The sequence below is a fragment of the Alexandromys fortis genome, unplaced genomic scaffold (assembly GCF_014885135.2).
Source record: "Alexandromys fortis isolate MF-2015 unplaced genomic scaffold, M_Fortis_MF-2015_v1.1 scaffold_101, whole genome shotgun sequence".
NCBI classification, from domain to species: Eukaryota; Metazoa; Chordata; class Mammalia; order Rodentia; family Cricetidae; genus Alexandromys; species Alexandromys fortis.
Window position 1 is genome coordinate 5,495,831 of NW_026067983.1, and position 23,843 is coordinate 5,519,673.

A 23,843-nucleotide genomic window follows, 5' to 3' on the forward strand; every position below is an offset into this window, starting at 1 on the left:
TAGTATTATTAGAGTTTATAATTATTTCCATACATTCTGATGATTTTGTCCTTATTATTGGCCCAGACATGAGGTGAATCAAGAAACTTATTCTTCAGAATACTGGCTTCATTAAGTATAATAAATATGCTTCCAGAATTTTCCAGTTGTTTCAGTTCTATTTTATAGTTCCATTCAATTTAAGTTGTAGTTTGCTTTGTCTTTAAAAATTAACTATAGTGATTAAAATAAAAGAAAATAGCCTTGCAGGGTGGTGGGTTTTGTTGTGTGCTGGATGGAAACAATGCTGTTCTGTTATAGTCAACTAGCGAAACGAGTTCCTCCAGTCCTCAGAGTTAGCACTTTGGAGCCAAATTGTTCCTGATTGCTCAATGGGCTAAGTAGTGATATTTGCACCCTCTTCCCTACCTCTCTAAAGTCTGCTTTGCTTAAAGTGACTTAAGAGTTGCAGGATTTGGAGGCGAACTAATCTACCTTACTGTAGATATACTTGTATAAAATTAACTTCAGATTAAAATGTGATTATTTATCATTGAGAATAGTTTACACCCCATCAGCCACTAACAGTAAAAGGCAACTATATCCCACGAGTCAGGTGGATGTTCCTTCTTTAAATGAACACTGGTAATTTTTTTTTCACAGAAAAATAAGGGGTTCCAAAAGCAACTTGTAGATTGATGTACCATCTACCTAATAGGACACCGTAGTTAGGTCTCTGCTCCACCCAGATGCATTGCTGTGGAGCCCACTCCACTCTCTTCACATATTTTAGACAGCCAGGCATGTTGCCTCCCTTATTGATGGCTTACAATGGCATGCTCAGGTGAGGATAAGGTCGATGCTTCAGTGACACACATAAACTTCCAAAGACATGAGTTCTCTTTGAAGACTTAGAAATACTACTATTTCAAAATAAAGAAATCCTTTTTTTTCTAAAAATGATAAATCACTTACAGTTCAAATTCAAGCTAATTTGTCTTTTCCCCTTAACACTCAGAAATGTGATCTCATCTAAAGTTGAACTGTGATTTTTTTCCCCCCTCAGTTAGCTACTAACTTGCCTTGAGTCAGAGGCACTTGAATTGTTTTCCTCACACGTGAAGCCCAGGTCCTCTGGGGAGCCTGCCTTTCATACAGCTTGTCTGTCTTGCCTCTCAGCATGTCATGGTTCCAGTCACACCTTCTCAAGAACGTGACATTTGCTACCTCCACTTCCTGACCACAGTAACTGGAATGTAGCACATGCTCTAAAATTATTTTGGATTCCAGTGAATTGGTCCATGAGTAATGTACGTTTCCATCATTAACATATAATGTAAGCACTTCAATTTGTTCATTTTTCAACTTCAATAAACTTAATTGATCTTATTTGTATTTATTGTACTACTTATACAAACTTTATATTAACTATATGTTGACATAAGATTCAAGTTTTAATTCTGAGGATAACACAAAGGAATGTTAAACTTTAAAAGTCAAATCTACAGCTGTGATTCTCAACTTTCCAAATGCGTTGATCCTTGAATACAGTTCCTCATGTTGTGAGGAATCCAATCATAAAATGAGATCATTGCTACTTCATAGCTGTAATTTTGCTCCTGTTGTGAATCACAACGTAATATCTGATATGTCACCACCACAGGTTGAGAAGCACTGATGTACTCTATCTGTGGTCCTATTCATTTTAACTTAGTGGCTTTTATGTTTCAGTTATTGGGTTGATAGCCAGTAGAGACAAACATCCATGAATACTATAACTTCCTACAGGGAACTTTCAGTCAGGACGACAAAGCACTAGTAAACTATAGAACACATAGAAGCATGAGACCTGGAATACGGAAGTCTACAGGAATGAAACCAGCATAGAAACCAATTGCCCTTATGACCAAGATGCAGAAAAAGCCTCAGTGGAAGCTACAAAATGCACTTCTGTGTGCTTTAATAAATCCCTCAACCGAGAATGAAGGAGCCAAACCTTCTGCCAGCTAGTTGGTTGGATCTGATTTCTCCTGCTGTGTGTAGGGAGCCTGTATCCTGCAAGTTAGCCAGAAGGTGAATTATTAAATGACATGATTAATGTAAGAATGGAACTTTTTTAAATTATTTTGGTGGGTATCTTTGAAATTTTATATTCATATTTAATTAGAATATTTTTTCTGATTCCATTCCTCTAATTGCTTAGCTGTAGTGTGGAGACAGTGGAATTTGACTACATTTGTCCAGAAGACTTGTAAAACTAAGAGTTTCCATAGTGATGTACAAACTCAAAATTTATTTGAGCTGGAACTTAGTTAACACTTTGCTGATAAATAACCTATAAGCATGTCTTTCCACAGTTTGTATTGAATGATAGAAAATCAAATAATTTAAAAATTTAAAAATGACTCAAGTCTCCAACAGTAAGCGGCACTCAGAAAGGCATGCACCACCGGACTTGACAACAATTTCCCTCTCTTGTATTGATAGTTTAAAAGGAGGAATGTTACCTTTCTTTATGAAGAATCTATTAGAGACTGAGAAAATGATGGACGTTACAGCCATTTTAAAATGTAGCCACGTTTTCAACCTGTGCCTCAGTTTCACTACTGAGAAAATGTTTTCACGATTGCTCATTGGAGAATTTCAGCTGTATGGCTGATTTTAAAAGAGGTTTCTTCCTCTTCCTATATATTGCTATAAAAAGTTTAAAAATAAGTAACTAAGCAATTAAAAATAAGCTGAGCAGCTGCAATGTACTGTAAGTAAGCTCGGAATTCCTAAGAACACCCTCCGCCTTCTCTCCCAGGCCCCAACATTCCAGCTGCCATTCATTGCTCTTGATCACCGGGAATAAGAGATAAAGACCTTGTGAAACAAACATTTCAAATTCAGGAACATGTGAACTCAATCACAACTTACGATATAGTTAAGTAGTTTCCTATGTGCCATCATTTATCAAGGATTTCATACTTCAGAGAAAATCTGTATTCTGACTCAAGTCTTAAAGATTTTAGGAGTAGTTATGAATTGACTGATTAATGCGTAAAAAGTACTTAATGTGCAGACAGAATTTCTTGCTCTTTTCCCTAAAGTGTGGTAATGAAGCCCTATGCAAATACGTGTCACTAAGAACAGAGTACATTTTTCAAAGTGACTGAAGTTTTTGGTATGATGAGGCATCGGGAACACAAATGAGTTCCTATTTATTTATTTATTTATTTATTTATTTATTTTGAGAGTTTCCCTGTGTAACAGCCCTAGCTGTCCTGGAACTTGTTTTGCACGACTTCACTTTTGTTCTTTTCAGCTGCTTTTGTTTGCTTTCATAAAGAAGAATTTTAAAACATTGTTTTATATCTTTTGGTTTTAAGGACAATATACTCATGTTACAACTATATAAATTGAAAATGTTAAAAGTTTAAATGATGTTGAAATGTCCTTAGAATGGAAAACTTTATCACAGCTCATGGTGGCTAGAAAGATGCTCAGGCATGATGAGAACTCCTGCAAGCTCACAGTCAGCCTTCAGCCTTCAGTGGCGCTCAGCAGGGAGTCTCCCTGTGACTTTCCTATCCACCCAGTCCTTCAGCAAACGGTTTTAGGTGCATCCTGTACCCATTAGTGTGTTTTCCTTTCACTCTATAAATCACCTTTTTTTAAAAAAGACATTTATTATAATTTTAGAGCTACACTAAACCTTTTCTGTGGCCTGGCTCAACTCCCCTCCCTTTTGTTTAACTTAGGAAACACTTGGAAGTGTGGGATATTTCTTCCTAATATGAGTGTCCCTTTGTACTTCCTGAATTTTTCCCAGAGCTTATTTAATTTTTCCTGTCACCTCCGCACGCAGATTTTTCATGCAGAGAAGCAGCAGGCCTGGAATATTTTATGTGGAATACTGATAGCAAGAAGCCTTCCCATTCAAGTCACTAAAAGAAATCAATTTTAAGAATTCTTGTGTCCTATTTTTTAATGCTTGTAGACACTCATCAAAGCTGAGATTTCTTATTAATGTATTTTAGATTGGAATCTAAAAAAGTTAAAATTATTTTTAGACAGGATTCCATAAGGTATTGTTTAACGGAGAAGAGGCTTGTGCTGTCCTCAGCGAAGAGAATGTGGTCCTGTTCCATGTTTGCCTATGTCCCATCGTTGGCCAGTTCCCAAGTGATCTCCTCTTTGTGGGCAGGCAGTCCCCAAACATGAAGAGTCATCTGGTCTTTCATGGTGTTTATAATAAAATGCTCCCTTAGTGTAGTGGAGAGACAGGTGAGCAAGGCAAATTTAAAGCCTACTGTCCTTTCAGTGAAGCTTTACGACTTAGGAAGAAAGTGTGCCTTTCGCTTGTACCTCTTTATGTGCATTATAAAGGCCGCACCATGTGGAAGAGAAACATTGTGATACTTGATTCAAAGGGAAAAGTCGGTGAAGATAGCAAGTTGCCATGGAGACATTAAAACCCAGCTTCCCCCTTTCTTCTGTCACAAATTGCTAAGTTCATTTGTATAAAGATCTTTAAATCCATCCTCCTCTTATCTGACTTTAGAGTCCATTGTTGTATAGTTCAGCCTTTCTCCGGTGCTAATTGAAGGTTTCATAACCCCAAAGGATTGCTGAGTTTTACTAAACACATCCCAACAAAAACAACCATTCTTTCTTAACTTGGAAAACATTTATTTTCTAGTCTCTCAAACCCGGCTATCTAAATTTGTCACCTTTTACAGAAAGTGAATATTTCAAATATTTATATTTAAAAAGACCTGTTTATTGAATCAGGCAAATAACGCTTGTTTTCATGTAGAAACATGGGCACTGGTTTACAAGACACTTTTGGAACTATGGGCAGAACACCTATAGAATTGGTTATGTGATATTTGGACCTCTTCACATCCTAAGTTTATATGACGTGAAACTATTGTGCGAATAAAAGTATTTGATACTGTCTAGGTGCTAATTCACTTATCAGAGTTTAACCTTTGAATTCTTTATCTGATCATGTTTGTATTCATTACTCTTATCCTGCACCGTTAACAAATTAGGATCAGTGAATTTTACTCATAATGGGCTTTATAGGCTATCAAATTAGTTGTCTGTCATTATTCCAAATTAATTGTCGGCCGTTATTAGTATCTCACTTCCTGCTTTTATCGACACAGTAGTAAACGAAAGAGAGCGGCACTGAAGTCATCAACTGAAGGCCAACCAGCTACAGAGGAGGCCAACAGCAGGGTTTAGGTGCCTTGATCTGAACACAGCCGTGGATTCAAATCTCTTCATTTTGCTTCCAAATGTTCCTCACCCACTGAGACCCACTACATTGCAAACTGTTCCTGAAATAGCACCATTCACCTGCAGGTTCTGAAGGGGCGTGTGCTGGAATTTCATGACATTCTTAGGCTCTCATCGCTTTTAATGTCCTTTCAAAACGTATTTTGGAAAGGTTATCAAGCGATACCATGGAAATAGTACTACGATCACAAGTAATCTTTAAAATAATTCTTTGGACCTGACCAAATACAGATTTGTGCAAGTTTTGAGGCATTTGTGTAAGTGTGTATGTGTGTGTGTGTGTGTGTGTATGTGTGTCTGTGTCTGCGCATGCGTGCACGTGCACACGCACGCTCACGTAAGCATCTGTGTATTCAGCACTGAGCTTCTACCCCTGTATATACTAGACAAGTGCTCACTTAATCCCTTGCTCAACCCTGGAGATTTTTTTGATTGGTTAATTACACACACACGCACATACACATATGACAGATGTTTTTTTGTGAAAATGCATGCATGTGCACATGTGCTGGGTTACTCTGTTTCTCCTCAGAAATTCCTGAACGTTTCTGACTTTTGCCCGTTTTTACTCTCGTCTAAAGATGTTTTGGTTAAATGACTGTCAATCTGTATTTTAGTACTCACATGAGTCACAGAAAAGGCCTCCCTGAATATGCGTCCTTGCCTTAGCTTTTAGACCTCCTCTTTCATTCACCCCCAGTTTAGTTGAGAAGTTAGTGCTGTGGGTTCATCTGTGAAGATGCCATACGTCTTCCCTATCTCGGAGGACGTTCAATCGAGGATTGGATGTGACTTTTTTGGCACTCTCTCTTGATTGAGTAACAGGGAAAAGGCTGATATCCTACCTTGTACCGTCATGATTTGGAGATACATGTCTGATGTAAACCTATTTCAATATCTTCCATTTATGGTAAAAAGCATTGGGGCAATGACCTCAATACTTAAAGCAATTTAAAATCTTTTTTTTTTTTTTTTTGTCTTCATTGAAAGACAGTCAAAATGTGCCATCTTTGTAGTTGCTAGCCTTTGAATTATTTAAAGACTGGGCATTTGTCAGGTAAGATTAAAATAACGAAACAGAGAAGTTCTGGCTTCATTTTATTTTGTAGCCACACTTTCAGGCCTTCCCTTCTGCACGGATGGGTATCATAAGCATGCGTATATTTCCCCCAAAAACTGTTAGTCTGTCTTGATTTCGGTTGTGAAAGCCTTCTGTTTTATCAGCTCTGCAAAAATAGGTGACAGCCAAAAGATGTCCTAAGCTTGTTTTTTTTTTCTCTTTGATAAATTCAGTTGAAAAAGAAAAAGTCCCTAGCCTGTGGGGATGGGGAGGAAGGATCTGGATAAGAAGCCAGTCACACGCGGAGTGGCAGCAGGGTGTACTTCTGACGCTATCACAGGGGTCTCAAGGTCAGTTGTTAGAGGAACCTTAACAGTGGCTCAGAGTTTACAGACCCTGTGTGTTTCAGATTTTGCCCAAATTATAATCAAATTTTGACACTCGTTGCTTTTTAAAAATTGTTTCTTCTCTAAATCATGGTCTGTCTTTAGTAGCTATTTTTTACACACACGTGCACACCACACATACACACACGCAGAAAATGCACATGCATGCACGTATACCCACATACACAGCCTGCTTAGGTCATTTAGTGTTGCTCGTGGACATGGTGCCATGAAAGGGGAAGTTTGGTGGGAGCACCATCGAGAGACAAAGAATTAGAGGCAGCCAGGGAATGCTGAGATGGGAGAAGTGTCTTCTCTAGCCATGAGCCCTCTAATGGTTATCCGATGCCAGGATAACCCCTGAAATCAATACTCATTGCTTAAAAGGAAAAAAACAGAAAAAGGAAACAAAAACATAGACTGCCGGCGTTATTGCTGAACCTTGAGACAATGAAATATGTTTTGAAAGGAAGTTAAATAATAATCATATCCCATTCTCAAATCCTTTCCTCACATGCTCTGAGAAAACTGCAGGACCACTCTTTCAGCTGAGCAGGGTGAGCCCCTGACAGCCGTGAGATCAGCGATACACGGTGCTCTTCTTGAGGGAGTAGGCCACACAGATGTGGTCTGGAGCCTTAATTCTTTATAATGAGCCTTGATTTGTATTTTAATTTCAAAATTGCGCCAGATTTTCCTCATTCTCCGCGCTTTTCCTATTATACTCTTGACAATTTGCTTAAAGCATCTTTGCTGTGTTTTGGTTCAGGGGCCACAAGAAGGATTTAAAATAGCAAAACAAAAGTGCGATTGAAGGCTTGAAAAAAAGCTTCCTGAGCTACAGCTGTGAGCTTCTAAGTAATCTTTCAAGCAAGGTATGGATGCAGCTCTCATGTCCGTGGCATGTCTGCACATCATACCGTGCTCAGACATTCATTTCTGCACCCAAATGAAAATAAATGCCAAACTTAAATTTTTTTCATCATTTCTGATGCTTGGGTTTTCTTGGAGGGAATAATATTGTTTTGGTCGGAACTGCCACATCTTGTGTGATGTATAGATTATAAATGGCGTGCCATTTTCTGCAATGTAGATTAATTCCAGTGTCCATGGACAGATAGGGTTTTCATAGTCTACTCATCCTTCTAGTTTTTACTATAGGGCTGGTCCTAAAGATTCTTTTAAAGGCCTTTATCATTTCCATTAACAACAACGAACAACAAAAATAGCAGGAATGGTCAAACTAATGAGCTACTCCATCCACTTCAGTTCAGCTTCCGCCCACGACTTTGTGTGAGTTCTGCCATAATCCTGACAGCTCTATGTCCATTTCTCATGTGACAGAGGGAGGTTTAGAAATATTTGATGAGTTGGTCCAAGTATAATAATGCCGTCTTAACTTGGTTCCAGATCCTGCCTCCATTATGAGCCATCTATAGCTTAGCTCGTGTTCCATAAAGCCCTGTTAGCCACACCTGGGTCCTTTAGTCGGCCAGCCTCGTGAGTAGAGAGTACCTTCATGCCAGCCCAGTGTCTTTCTCAGTTCATGAGCACAGACATGCTTTCCTTCTAACACAATGACCTTCAACATTACTCTTTTAAAGAGAAAAAATAAAGGTTTACCACATAGCAGTGAACACATCAAATGATTATAAAATTGTGGCTTTAACTCTTCTCTTCAGTGGTGCTTTATTTGTAGATTCCTTCATTGAGCTCTCCATTTATGACTTGCCATTGCTTCCATAGAAGCCATAGAAGCCAAGACTTTCAGAAACTATGTTCTTGCTTGTTTTCTGTTTGTTTTGTTTCTTTGCACGTGTGGAAGTGAGCGGGAAACTGGGAATTAGTTCTCCTTTTCCACTATGTGGGTCCCAGGGATTGAACCCAGTCTTGGCAATGATTGCCTTTCCCAACTGAGCCATCTTGCTTCTTGCTGGCCTTTGTCCAGTGTGTCTAATGCTCAAAATAGTGACTGGCATTGTGGCTCAATAAATATCTGTGAAGTGAGTAAATGACTAGACGAATGGATGAATGGATGTCATTTTAATAGTATAAATTATGATGACACCCATTTCTTTTAAAAGCTGCTATCCCAGGCAGTCACTTTACCTTGCTCATCTCACTCTTACAGTGTGGATGAGTGGGTTACTGAATGAGGATACAAACTTAGCAAATGAGACATCACTATGCATGCATTTTATTTCAGGACACTATGAAACTAGAACAAAGCCCACATGAAAACACTGTCATACAAGGATATGCAATTAAATTCAGACTGTTAAAAATAATCTTAAAAAAACACTCCAACTCTATCTGTCCTGTATAAGACCTTTAGTAAATATGCTGTCTGTAAACCCAAGGAAACAATATTTATTTTTATATCTTTCTCAATGAGGGGGTGGTTTTCAGTTGTTTTTTGTAAGCTATATGTATGGTAATAGCATAATAACGGAGACATAAGACATAGGGTTTCATAATTTTTGGCCTTGCTACAGCACAGGGAACCATGTAAATGGGGGCATAATATGCTCTTAATGTCTGGAAGTGCTAAAGGATTTGAAAAGAATCATGGAAAGTGTTGTAGCAACAACAAAAAGTAATAACAAATATCGGGATAATGGAGGGTAAGTGCCGAGAAAGGCACTATCGAAGACTGGCCTGGTGTGGCTGGAGGCCAGACCTGGCTCCTTCCAGCTGATAGTGATCAAATGGACAATAATGGTCACATTGACAACCCGTGAAGTAGCGTCTTTAGTGAAGCGTGGCTTAGAGTGGGAATAATTGCCAGGAAGTGACACTTACGGCAGTGGATTCAGAAAAGAAAACCACTCTGCTAAGTGTGTGTGTGTGTGTGTGTGTGTGTGTGTGTGTGTGTGTGTGTGTGTACACTCTGTGAAGGAAAAAAATTGATGCAAATTCCAATGCTATCTCCTGTGAGTAGTACTGGGCAAACACTGGTGTTAAGTTTCCGCAGACACCACACATAGGAAGTTAAGTAAAGCGTGCTTCCGAGTGTGAGCTCTGTACGCTAGATGCTGCAATTCTATCAGCAGAGCTGAAATTATTGTAAATGAATCGGAGCTTTGTAACGGGCAGCTGAGTGCTTCCAATAAATCTTTAGGAGTTCATTATTATCCAATGAAATTATTGCTCACCAGATCTGAAATAACAAATCTGTGGCCTTGACATTTAATCAAAGTATGAAAACACATTTATTGAATCTCGTATTTGAGATTATTACTGTAGCAGCGCCCCCAATTAAAGCCTGTGGATTTTAAAAGTTCCATTCAGACGGTGAAATGGAAAATACCTGTTCTCCACACACAGATCCTTTTCTTCATAGCTTCGTGTTCAATTGCCTTTTCTTGAACATGTATTTTGAGTTTTTAATGAAGAGAAATGGCTTTAATGTAGATTTATATATACATATAAAACAGTTACCCAGTTTCTTTTTAAGAGATAAAGGAGAAAAATGTTAAAGGCCTAGTATTTCTCTGATTGATCAGTTGAACGTAAATTGTTTATAATGAAGTATTGAAAAGGAGTTTGTACCTGTTACAAGGTTTATGTGTAGCATTAAGAAGGTTTATATAGTTCCATAATTTGAATTATTAGACATCAAAGAAAAATGCTTTTCAAACTCTGGATTATTAAGGAAAGGGCAGCGAGGGAAAAAAGTAAGAGAAGGGAAGAGAAGGGGCAGAAAGGAATGTGTGTTTCTGGTCCCCTCTTTTTCACATCCTAGAGAGAAATTCCAAGTATTGTCTATTCATGAGCATCCTCAAATCACACTGCAGCCTAATGTCTTCTCTGATTTAATAGAAACTTTGATTGTTTTCTAGGATTTACATCCACAGTAATTGTTTTTGCATTTTAATATAGAAGGAAGTAGATTGAATAAATGCATAACATATTAGGAGTGCTATTAAGCAGACGATTCTGTGTGGTACTGTTGAATGAATGTTTTCTTTTACTCGTCTGAGCAAAACACAAATTTCTCCAATTATTTTTAAATTGATTGTTCTTTATTGTTGCCTAAGGAAAAGTGGGGGAAATGCATTTATGTGTTGAGTCCGTTTCTTTTGTCGTATATAATGAATGGGCCAGCCCAGAACAGTTGCCACACAGTCCTGGTACCCATGTCTGAAGGGTTGTGAGGGCAATTTAAAACAGCACCCAGCATGCCAATTCTTTTCTCACACCCATTTTAATTCCTGTTGTTATAGAGTTACTTATAATGCTCTAGTCCCTTCGAGCAGGTGTATTTTCCTTATCTTTGCCCTGCTGCGTCTGTAAACTGAAAATATGATCTCTATGGGCACCACTAGGGACAAACTCCCGTGGGGCTGCGTTGGTGGAGGGAGAAGACACATCTGTGCTCATCACACCAGCCTCTGAAGAGGTCAGAAAAGTTGTCATCTTGTCTCTGAGTTGGAAGAACAGAGCCACATGTGGTGGAGGTCTGCAATCCTAGCGTTTGGAGACCAAGTCAGGATTTTCCTTGTAACAAACAGGAAAGTATAGAATAAAGCAAACAGAAGCAAGGAGGAAAACTGATTCCTGAATTGATTTTAGATACTTTGCCTCCTAGTTTTGGAGCATCTGTGTGAGAAGTGGGCAGGAATGAGTATTCTGTTTTACTTAGCATAAAGATAGTGAGCCGCTTGCTGTGGTGAGTGCGAACACCAGTGTGGATGTCCTAAAGACCTGTTTAGTGTGCTTGTGAAAATAGAAAGTGTGTTATGAGATTAAGGGTGCTTCCCAGAATGTGAATGGTGTCTGTTCTGACCTAGGAAAATAAACTTGCCTTTGCTGCTGTGTTAAGAATTGGCCCTTAAAGCCTGGGTCAAAACTGGTCTCGCTGAACATAGCGGACAAGGAGGACTACTGAGACCTCAAGAACAATGGCAACGGGTTTTTGATTCTACTGGACCTAGTGGTTTTGTGGGAGCCTAGGCAGTTTCGTGGATGCTCACCTTACTAGACCTGGATGGAGGTGGGTGGTCCTTGGACTTCCCACAGGGCAGAGAACCCTGATTGCTTTTTGGGCTGACGAGGGAGGGGGGCTTGGTTGGGGGAGGGNGGGAGGGAGACTTGATTGGGGGAGGGGGAGGGAAAGGGGAGGCGGCGGTGGGGAAGAGACAGAAATCTTTAATAAATTAATAAAAAAAAATTAAAAAAAAAAAAAAAAAAAAAGAATTGGCCCTTAGACTCTTGTTGGTAGTGTACAGGGATTCAATATGTATAATAGTGGCATTAATGTGGCTAACAGAGCTGTGTTGGTCAAAGTAGGGATGCTATAGGCAGTATCTCTGCCATGACCCAGACACACGGGCAAGTAGTATTTTTATAGATTTCTTTATCCTTTTCCCCCATAAATATGTGTTACAGGAAATATAAATGGCAAAGATAAAAAGCAGGCCCATTCTTAAAGCTATGAAAAAAAAATAGGCGTCTGTGCTGAGAGATTTGTCTCCCTAGGGTGGAAGGAAGACTAAAAAGCATGGTGTATTTGTTTCTTAAAAGGTACTCCAAGAGACGTTTCCCTACAGCAAGCTAAATTGCACGTGGCAGTTGCCACAGCAACCCATTTCTGTGGTTTGCAAAATAAGCAGGCAAACTTGATGCAAATTGTCAGTCAATGAATTTTGTTCTCACGGAAGCTGCTAACATAGGTAGCCTTGTTTGGCCAATTGATGTACATTTGCGATTCCCCATTCTCGTCTCCTCTCAATGCGCTGTCATGTATTAATATTTCCCTCTTCAGCTGTATAATTTCTGAGCTCTATATGCAGTGTTAACTGCAATAACTAGATGTCAGGTTTGTAGGAAAGTTGTTATTGCAAAAGGAAGGTTATTTGACATCTGTTTGGCAATTCTTCAGCATATTGATATATCAATTCTTTCGTTTATGAAGAAGATCCAAGTTAATTTTCAAGGGCATTTAAAAAAGATTTTAAGTGAATATTTCTTTTATAATCTACATGGATAGAAACATATTTTTCTCTCAATGAGCCCTATGCTGCATAAATGGGCTTAACCCTGGGCTGGAAGTTCCTAAAATGTCATAGTTTCTCTTTGCGCTATGCATTCCAGCAAGTTGGCCTCCATATTGGACTCGTGTCTGTATTTAACTTCTCCTTCTGTCCCTCCTCCCTTTCTTTCACAAGTATAAGGCTGCCCCCCTCTTTCTCTCTCCTTTTTGTTTTCCTAGTCACTGAAATGTTTAAGAAGTTACAACTTTCACAGCTTGAATCAATTTTGTTCATGCTCTGATGGAATAAGAACCTGGTTGTTTCTATACGTATTGAAAGTTGGGATAAATGAAACAGCTTACCAGGAATCCACAAATGGTCCCTTAGCAAGTACCCCCGTTTGCTGTCCCTTCCTACAACCTTGAACTTCCCTTCATTTCAAGCCTGTCTTTAGAGCTTTCTCCTAAAACCAACAACAGAATGGACTAAAGGATTAATGGTGAGACTTTTGTGTTATTTCTCATGATTTCTCATGAATGTTGACAACTGTACTTGGTAATTTCAATTAAACTTTCCCATCCTTTCTTATGATTCATAGGATGATAGCATAAGCATACTAAATAGAAAATGTATAAACTGGAATCAAGCAACAGAAGTAAGGACATTGCTTAACAACAACAACAAAAATTCCAAATCTAAATGGTCGGTCTCTACGCTAATATTGACTCTGGATTACTTAGCTATGGTGATGGGATCAGGACGTAAAGGGAACTGGAGAAATCAAGTTGTATAACTTTTGTCTCTTCTCTGCTTGAGGTTTCATAATTGCCAATTCTAAAAAAATAAAAGGTGAAAATGTGAATCTTAAGGACGTATATACCCATGCTTGTGGGAAGGAGGTGATCCCTCAGTTGAGGGTTTCTCCAGCACGCTGGGCTTTGAGAAAGATTGCACAGAAATAAATCTGACCCCAGCGATAGAAAGAGTGTTACATTGGGAGTTTGAGAATGAAATGTAGCTTTTGTCCCAAATATGTTTCCATAGGTTTTCTTTTCTGTGCCCCACTTTGCTCTATACTCGCCCCTGGAATTTCTTAAATAGTAAATGAAAATATTTTCTTTTTCTCGTTCGCTCTCTTGCGCTCTCAGAGCAATATTCAATAGAAGCAGCCTAGCCAGTTAGGAGCCCTGCACAGTTTCTGGTTTTCCTGCAAGTACATGTCACCGTCTCCCCAACCGATAAGGACGTGTGACAATGATACTCATCTCCCAGGAATACTGCACACATTAAATGTCTAATGTTTTCAGTCCAGATTCCTCCCGCAGCACTAAGTCCTCACGAATGCCAGTCATGAAATTAACACTGCTTCCATCTTGTTGCTACTTCACTGGAATCTGCTGTACCTTCATTTAGTTTAGTGGTCGAGATGCAGCAGCTAAATTGACAGAGCAAAGAGAGCTACTTGGGTGCTATTTGCTTCCGATATCCAGAAAAGATTGCATAATTTACTTACTATAATCTACTTTTTTTCCCCCTCACTGTTCCTGTGTAAATAACTCTTACAGTCTGATGTAGTCTGATGACACATGAAACCAGTCACAGCTCAGCATGGCAAGGTTTTATCACCCTTAATGGCCAGCAGATGTTTTAAAAGTCCCCAGTGTTTAGATACATTTGAAAGTATATGCATGTGTGCACGCATGCATACGCATACAGGAGTAGGGCTATATAATTCAGTTGTTAACTGTAAACATCCAAGAATTTGTCCCAAGGCTTTTTGAGATGCTAGATGTGGGCAGACATTGTTTCTGGAGCTGGAGAAAACCAATTCTTACGGAAGTCGTTAATATCGATTTGCAACAATTGCCGATGAGGGGACATATGGGAGAGAAAGGAAACCCATCCCTGGCAAGTTCCAGTTACACGTGGACCTTGTGTGGTCTTACAGACCACATTGGCTACTATAAATATAAATAATATAAATATAGAAAATATTTTAGCCACCCAGGGTCCGAAGTGCTCCATATTCACAGCTGTGCTTTCTTCTGAATGGGAACTCACTGGACTGCTTCTTCAACAGTTCGAAGATTGCAGTGGTTCTTATCCTCCCAAACACTATCATTATAAGGTGTGAGCTTTCAAGCCTTTTTTCTTTTGGCGCTGGGGTGTAACTGTGATGTCTAAGGCTGTGTATTTGACATGGAATGTCCTCAAGGAACAGGAAATCCCCGTGTCACAAAAAAGATGGTCTTTTTCTAGGTTTTCTTCCTATAAATAGGAAAGCTTTTGTTTCTTTGGTTGCAGTCTTTACTTGTGAACTTTCCTTTAGTAACTTCTCACTCATTCACTTGCTTATCCTGGTTTAGAAAAGGAGACTTCTGGAAGCCAAAGACCAGTGCCGCCCGTGTGGTCTTTCCCATGCCACTTTCGCTACCACAACTCTACCCCTAAAACTGTGTGGGGCATAAATTCAGAACCGCAAACCCAGTACATTAACATGCTTGGTGAAGAGTCCTGTGTTACTGTCGAGGAAATGCCACTCTAAAGAGGCGCCATTGAAAGTGACTGTGTGCCGGCGACTGAGTTTCTGCCATCCTGCTGGTGAGAGTGTGGGTATGGGATTGTTCATGGAGAATGTCCTGCTGGGTTTTCCTGGAGGGTTGAGTGAAGAAAGAATAGAGTCTATACTTTGAAATTACATCCACACATCTGGTGAAGGACATGCTAGGCAAGGGTTGAATCACCTTGTCTTGGGCTGCAGTTGTTTTTTTTTTAAATAGCGGGGGTGCTTTGAGGAAGTAGCATACGACCTATCTAGTCCCCCCAGTTTGTGGAATCTGTTATACTAGTTCTGGCTCTGTATTCAATGGCATTTGAAATCAAGTTTCCAGACAGTGTAGAATTCCCTCTTCAGTTTGGTGGCCCTTCCTCAGTAAGAGCCCAGCTGGAATGTGGTAGGATGGATGAAATGGGGGACACTGGACAAAATGACTTTCCCCATCGTTGATGTTTCTTTGAAGGACAAGCCATTCTGTTCCTGGCAGACCTCATCTGAGAGCCAGGAGAGAAGAGTGGCGTGTTCTCTAGACTGGGGAGGGTAGAGCTGGACTGCGGTTACCACAGTCTTGTCTTCTTGCCAGTGCACTCCATTCAGCTATTGGAACGGCTCAGTCAGGTATCTTATTAAAAAAATTATAATTATTTAGTCACACCCTCTTCTCAGTCTTTGTTTTGGAGATAACTACTATATGCATATTTTGGATAAAGTCAAGCAATTTTCACAGAATAAATCTTTACTTGACAGACAATAAACCAGCAAAGGTTTTTTTTTTTTCCTTGCTATTTAGGACTTTTTTTTTTTTTCAGCGATTCCCCCAAAGCATCTGAGGTGTTACTCTCAGAGTTTCTGAAATTCTGCATTTATATAAAACTATTAAGGGAGTTTGGTACAGATCGGTATAGATAAAAATATTTGAGTCTATTTGCTGTGGTACATATGCTTCTCATTATCAATCTGCACCAGCTATGAATATATTCCTGCTTGTCGGCCGAAATGAAATGCCACTTTGGGATGAATGACCAGGTAGTATATTGTCTTAGAACATCTCTGCCTTCAAAGATGCATAGAAGCCACTCCCAAGGCACACACAGGCCAGCGTGCCGCTATGTAACCAGACATGATGGCGTCAGTGGAGAGCCCCATACATCACTGAAACTTACAGTGGCACACGTTAGTACTTCCAGTGCATGTGGGAAGAGATGGAGGGAATTCGTGCTGACCCAGAAGAGGGCTCACCCTTCTTGATGGAGAAGATTGTTCATAGCACATAGTTAAACTTGGAAATGTGCCTTGTCTTTTCCAGATATTCAAAGTATAGAAAAATAATAGAAAATTGGCAGTATTTTCCAAACTGACTCATATTTTAGGAGCAAAATGATAAGTTCAGAACATTGTTCTCTTATGCAATCTCTAAGATATTTATGGTCAAGAAAACTTTAGTTATTTTAAACTCAGCTTCTGTCCTCTGAAATGCGATAGAAATCTTAGAAGTCCACTAAGTCCTTCTGCAATGCAACCATGGTTATTTTAGTATCTAGCACGTTGTCTGATTATACATACTAATAAATATGCTTAAATGGGAATTCTTAATTAGTTGAATTGTAATGCGTTCATTATTCATGAAATGAGATTGTGCTGATCAAGTTGTACCATGTGGAAAGTGATAAGGATTGACTAAGTGTTGCGTCAGAACCTTGCTGAGGAACTGAAGGCTGTGGGCCTCCTGTTGGGAACACTGGGAGAAGTGCTTCCCAAAGGATTAATATGAGCCTTTTTCTAAAACTATGTCGTTGGCGTGGGACAGAGATTCTTCTTGATAGTCTGGGTTTTGCCGTCAGATAAGAAAAGGTTGGAATCAGGTACTTGCCACTGCATGAATTCGGAAAATTATTTCTCCATATGGAGCCTCAGCTCCTTCATGGAGAGATAAGGTCTATACCGAGTTTAACTAGGATTCAGAATACGCTATGCATTGAATTAGTGCTGGCTAACATCTCTCGTCCGTCCCCTCCCCCTTCCTCCAATTTTCATAAAGAAGTAGCAGGAATATGCTATTAAAAGTTTTTAATTAACATTACTCTTATTGAGCTAGCAAGATGGCTTGGGGTGGGGAGTGAAGAGGCTTGCTGCCTAAACTGGAACCCATGTGACAGAGGGAGAGAACTGAACCAGCAGGTTTTCCTTTGCCTTCCAGTGAGTGCACTTAGGCTGCCCCCACTCACACAGATAGAGACGCAAAGAAAAGAATAAATAAGGCTAACGGCTTGAATATATACATATCCTTTGTGTATTTTAGTTAGGTGATAATGGTACATTAGACTAGTTTTATTGCTTCATAATTGAACATTTTTGATAGTTGAATTCATTTTTTTCATAATTTTTCATTCATCTAACTAGTTACGATTTAAAATACATTTGCATTTTTATAAGACATTGTGTGGGGATATGTACTCTCTTCCTGGTTAGCTGGAGGAAGCCTCAGTTCACAAAGACAAAACTATAAAATCTTTTACCTTCCTTCCACCAACTGGGTTCTAGGGACTGAACTCATGTTGTTGGGCTTGGTGGCAGCTGCCTTTGCCCACTGGAAAAAGTTTCCTCAGAAACATTTTTACATTAGTTTCTCATTTAGCTTTTTCTGCATGGGACAGAGAAGATGAAGGACTCCCCTGCTAGCCTTCTTTAGTGTGGGAGTCAAAGTGAAAAACTCACAACTTTTCCCAAGAGCCAGTGGAAATGACTTCTGATAAAGTGTTGGGTTTGGCTTGGCGTTCACTCTGAAAAGCAAATGGCAGCTTTGGAGAGTTGACTCCACAAAGCTAGAAGGTTACTGATACTGGGGAGGACTAATGAGTGTCATTGGAAACTGGTGCTCGTGCTTGCAGTGAGGTGGGATTCCGACTCTTTCACCTTCCTCTGTTTAAAAGGCAGTGCACAAGGACACGCATCAACAGACTGAGAGCAGATCCTGGGGATTGTCATCAATCTGTATTGAAATTTGAGACACATGAGCTAGGATTTGCATCTTTCCTTTGTGCCATTGTTATGCTGTGTGACTTGAGGTGATGAAGCATGTTGAATTCTTCTTTAGAATGTGAAAGAAAATACCTTAGAAGCTAAGGTTCACCTGTCCTTTGTGAGCTGAATTATAAAACTCAGTCCATCGATCTAATGAACACCAACAGTTAACTGTAAAAAAGGAAAACAACTCTTCCTGAGAAAAGAGAAAGAGAAGATATGAATAAGTGCAGCAATGGGCTTCTTCTCTTGACGTGATTTGTACAGATGTTAAATGGGGGTGTGATTTGGAGCAGCCCGAGTCTAGGAGGGCAGCTTAGACAAGTTGGACCACTGGGAGGCAGGGTTGACCTGTATGGCACAGGTGAATGTTTTATAGAGCCAAACTGGCTTCTTAGGCTTTTTTTTTTTCCTATTCTGTCTTTAATTGGTTGTTGTTTTACTTTTCCAGGCTAGTTTTACTCATTTGTAAACGGGATTAATAATACTACTTCACGTGGCTGTTGTTAGCATTAAGTCAGGACTTAGCTGCAGAGTTTGTCACACAAAGGGCAGTATCACTACCACTGCTTAAGTCAGTGGATCATCGTCTAAGAGACAAAATATGGTTTGAACCTATAGCTTTCCTGTTTAATCTAATTTAGGCCACAATATTTATTTTAGTTCTTCATTTATTTGACCATTGTGCTTAACAACAGTGAAGTGTAAATGAAAAATGGGACTTTGAAAGGAAAGTGGAATTTGCTTGCTCCTTAAAACAAAGTTACTCATTAAAGAAGTGTTACTGGACAACGGCTGACCGATTTTAAGGAGGTGTCTGAACATCCGCTGTGGCAACTTGGTGTGTATAAAAACTGTGTGGATGGCAAAGCGCAGTCAGAGGAACAAATACAGATGCTGTATTTGGAAAGAGAATGAATATGTTCAGCTACTCACAGCAAATTGACTAGTTGAATGAAGAAAGTCTAAGCTTATATCTCATGAAGACATTTTATATACTTTTCATGCAGAAATTATTACAGCCAGAGTTCCCCAGGTCTGTGTGCACTTTGAATACTTGTCTGTTCCATCTGTGGTGCTCACAAGGCTTTGTCCTCCCCTCCCACTGCCCTTGCTCTTAAGTGATGGAGCCTTGCATAGCTGGACTCCTTCCTTCCTCTGCATTTTTCCTCTCTGTGCCTCAAGCACCTGCCCTGGGGGCCATCACCCCCTTGCTTTTGGTTAGAATTAGGATGCCGTCTTCCTAGCTACATATTGAAGTGATTCCCCGCGACTGCTGAGATATTAGCAAAGGTCAGTGTGCTCCCCCGTGTCCTGCAGGTGTTGAACACTCTGCGGAGCGTATTTAGTGCTCAGTGTTTCTGAGATTGACTTTTGATAAAAATAGAATGAAGAGAGCCCATCAATACTGCTAAGCAAGCTCTGGTGAGCTGGACTTGCTTAGACATATAAATGTGATGATAAGGAGAAAATTCTAACGACAAAACTGAGTCCATAGTGACCATGTATGTCTGGATCTAATATCTTTTTTACCCCCACCCTCCCTCCTTTTTTCGAAGCAAGGTTTCTCTGTGTAACAGCCCTGGCTGTCATGGAACTCACTCACTCTGTAGCCCAGGCTACCCTTGAACTCACAGAGATCCACCTGCCTCTGTCTCCTGCGTGCTGGGGTTAAAGGCATGAGCCACCACGGCCTGGTCCTTTTTTATTTTCTAATCTAAAGTAGACTTACAAGTTTGTTGACAGTGTGATTTAAATGCCCCAATGTTTGTCATGAGACTATAGTGTATTATAGAAAAATTATTCCAGGGAATGGATACTAAAATGATTTGGCTTTCTTTATCATCATTGTATTCACTTAGTGGTTTTAGGAAAATANATATCTCCCTAAAGCTTCTTCCCAGCTCTGGCGCACTCATTCATGAGCATGCTTCTAGGAGCATTTCTGTGTCTGGTTCTGGGGTTCCTGCTTTGTAGAAGCAGAAAACTCTGTTTCCCTTCTGGTTCCACAGGTACATAGGTCCCAATGGTTTCTGCCTCTGGGATAAAAAGAACTGTTTACTGACACCAAACTCTTCATTGATGTAGTCTGCCTGGTAGGGCAGGAAGGTAGAAGTCCTGCAGCCCGGACTCCCTGAGTGAGCTGCTGTGAGCTAAGTGCTCAGCTTGTTAGACACACATGAAATACCTTTTGGATTTTTTTCTTTAAAAATTAAGGACATTTTCATTCATTTTAAAGACTATATTTGCTTTCAAAAGTAAAATATATTTATCACTTAGGTTTTTAGACTAATTTTTGTCAATGAAGTTTGTTGGCATTTTTACCTTATTATTTTGCAAATTTGGCAGTTCACATCTTTAAGTTAGTAACTTCTCTCGTTGGTAGACTAACCAGGAAGGAGATACTGAAGAAGTGGCTTTCCCGTTTACACGCACTGTTGTCCTCATGGGTGGATTGTCTAGTCACCCGAGAACTTGCGTCATGGTTTTTGGCAACCTAGAACAGTTCCTGAGGAACTTATCATCCCATCACCTCCAGTTTTGGAGACCTATGCCCCTCATCTGGCTGTCAGAGTACTGGTGCTGACAGACAGACAGACATGCGGAAGAGTGGGCAGAACACCTTAGATCTCTAGGGTGGCTCTTTGTTAACTTTGTAAGGCGTAGACTATGTTTTGATCCAATTCTCCCTGCTACTTCCCTCGGATCCACTCCACACAGGGCAAGTGTCAGTTTGCTTGGAGGGTGTGGCCCTCAGTAGGCTGTGGCGCTCCACCAGATAGTCCTGCATCCTGGCATCCATGAGCTGTACTAAGTGGTTGCTCTTATTCAACATTGGCACGCCATTTTTAAACTGTAAGTTAAGAAACGTAGTCTTTTGTTTGCAGAAATCCCCGGACATTTATTTTGATGCCATGTAGAAAGCAAAGGACTAGGGAAGGGCCATCCAGAGGGCAAGTTAGTGAGGAAGAGCGTGGCTTCTGTTGTCTCAGATGTAGCAGTGAGTGCTGCCCCACTACCTGCCACTCAGCCAAGACCTTGGCTCCTCCCATGCCAGCATTCTCTCATGTGACAGGACCTCACTGCCATGTCTTAGAAAAATGATCATTGCGCCCAGCCTGGCCTCCAGGGTGGTCAGGGGGACAAATGTAAAAAAGTGCACTGTGAACCATAGAGCCTTAAACAAGCAAACACTCCACCGTATTCTTATCCATTTTTAATCTCCTTTATTTCCCAAAAGTTTTGGGGTCTGTTAATTACTGTTATGTTAATCAAAATCTGGAGAACATTTAGCAACAGAGAGAAATTTTCAAAAAGAAAGGAAATTGAGCTTTAAAAGTAAAGACATGGCATTGCTCATGAATGCTGTCCGTCTGAAAATGAGGAAAGCAGTGTGGGATTGGAGAGGGGGTTACACTGTTTTCTTTTGTTATGGACAAGCAGGGCATGGGTTTGAGGAAGGAATACAGAGAGAAATAGTAATACCTTGAAATATTTGAAACAAAAGTAATGTGGATACTTGGAGAATGTCCAGTTTATAGTTAACAACCGCATCTCTAGGCAAAGGGCTGCAGTGTTCTTACTAAGATTTTAAACAGCAGTGGGACCCCCTAAACTGTATGTCTCAACTTAGAGTATAATAAACTATATAAATGGGAACTGGGGGGGGATTGCAATGCCTGTGCGTTATGCACTTGAAATAATCTCTGTTATTGGATGGTCACTTGTGTTTCTACAATACTTTATGTGCAGAAACATTTTTAGATTGTTTATACTCTGCATCTTTCTGTGGGGCAGAGAAGGCCAGCTTTGAATAATGGAATGAACATTGGAAGGGTTTTTGCTCTAGAGCTCTCCAGTAAATAACTGGGCAAATTCAAAATCCAGTGACATTTTATTTCATTATAATTATAAAAATGTTAAGCTCTCTGGGTCTCTTCACCTATCAAATGAACATAGGAGATGGACTGCTTTCCATTCAAATATGCTGTTAGTCTATGAAAATACCACGTTTCATCTCCCATGCTGAACCTGTACTTACGGTGTTTTAGAAAAATTAGGCCTTCCTTATGGTCTAAAGATGGATGAACATGACAGAAAACAGGTGTATCCAAACTTCACAATCATGCAAAAACAGTAAGCGACCAGGTAAATACGGTACTTGACAAAGGTTTGAGATGAACGTTGAATTGTCCTTACCAATCTTGTACCGATTGCCCTCCCAAAAGCATCTTTGGAGATCTGCTTCTCCCAGCAAGTAAAAGGAAGCTTTTCTGTGCTCCATGCTACTTTTTCTCATCCATTGGTAGCATCTACTTTTGCACACTGGAATTCAATTTCATTTTACATTGTGACCGAAGGATGAGATGCCACAGGGCCCCCCTTCTTGATATCATTCTGCGACTGGGTGGGATGCAGCTGTGCTCTGCGATGCACAGATGCTACCCAGTGAAGTTGTCCTAAGTGTTCCTGTGTGGTCAGGATGACAGCTTTGTGTTGACAGTATGAACAAGTTACACCGCCGCGTTTAGTGGTTATCGCTGTATTTCCTTTTACATATCAAGGAAACAGTTCATAAATAGCTCAACAGTCAAAACCCAAGCCGTGTAGACTATTCCAGGGGTCTGCAGACATTGTTTCTTAAGGTTGGTTGGAACCATATGTACACTTTTACGTAAGTTACTCTTTGGGGGCACCCCTGCAGTAGGAGCACAGTTTTGACAGTGTTTCCCTTTAATGATCTTCAGATCCAATTGAACTTAAAAATTTCCTTAAGTTACAAACCTTTCTGATAACTGTGTCAGCTCACACTGAGCACCAATGTTATGCTAAACAGTAATTTTACACCAGAGCGAGGGAAACAAAAGAGTAAGGGAAAATTGCGACTTGAGACCACTTTGGGGGCAGGGCAGGAAGTGTTAGAAATAAAGAAAAGAACAAAGAATCAGTGAGTACATTAGTGACTGGTACACTGATCACCTTTTCCTCACTCCAAACTTGCTGCCTTAGAAAGCAGGTAGTACACTCTATCAAACCATCAACAGCCGCAACAATCACCGCCACCAAAGAAAAACCCCCGCCTCCTCGCCAGCATCCTAACTTAGTCCTTTGCCCGTGACAAGCAGCACCCTGACAAGGTGGCCCCTTCCGGCTTGCCTAGTCTCCAAGCTGTCACTTCCAGTACTGCCGCATGCCCGGGGAGAGTACGGCAGGTTAAGTCTTCCAGATATGTAGCACCTGGCACGGGCTACCACATCACCAAACTCACCGATACATGCCGACGCCACCAGGGCCTGGAGTGCCAGTATTTCTCAGATCCAAGCGGGTACATTGCTGACATACAAAATCTCTGTAAGAGCTTTGCTAAGGTTAAAAAGCAGATCTGCTATTCTTAGCTGTTGCTGGGACTCAGAATTAGGCTGGGTAAGACTGAAGGATATAAGTGTCTGTATGAAAGTTTCCCTGGGAAGGGTCTGGGTGAAAGCCGAAATCCATACTGCAGTGCCACATTAAAACGGCGTTGGAGATGGGAGGCTGTGCGTCTGCTCCCAGCCCTCTCCCTTGCTCAGGAAGTT

The 23,843-nt window shown here is 40.3% G+C and overlaps 2 protein-coding genes across 8 annotated transcripts in view; one reads left to right on the forward strand and one right to left on the reverse strand.

Annotated features, from left to right (window-relative positions):
• The window catches only part of Immp2l (inner mitochondrial membrane peptidase subunit 2), a 786,207-nt gene that overhangs the window by 371,076 nt on the left and 391,288 nt on the right, over positions 1–23,843 (forward strand). The gene's annotated exons all lie outside the window — the stretch shown is intronic.
• Positions 1–23,843, reverse strand: part of Lrrn3 (leucine rich repeat neuronal 3) — a 29,270-nt gene that overhangs the window by 3,086 nt on the left and 2,341 nt on the right. The gene's annotated exons all lie outside the window — the stretch shown is intronic.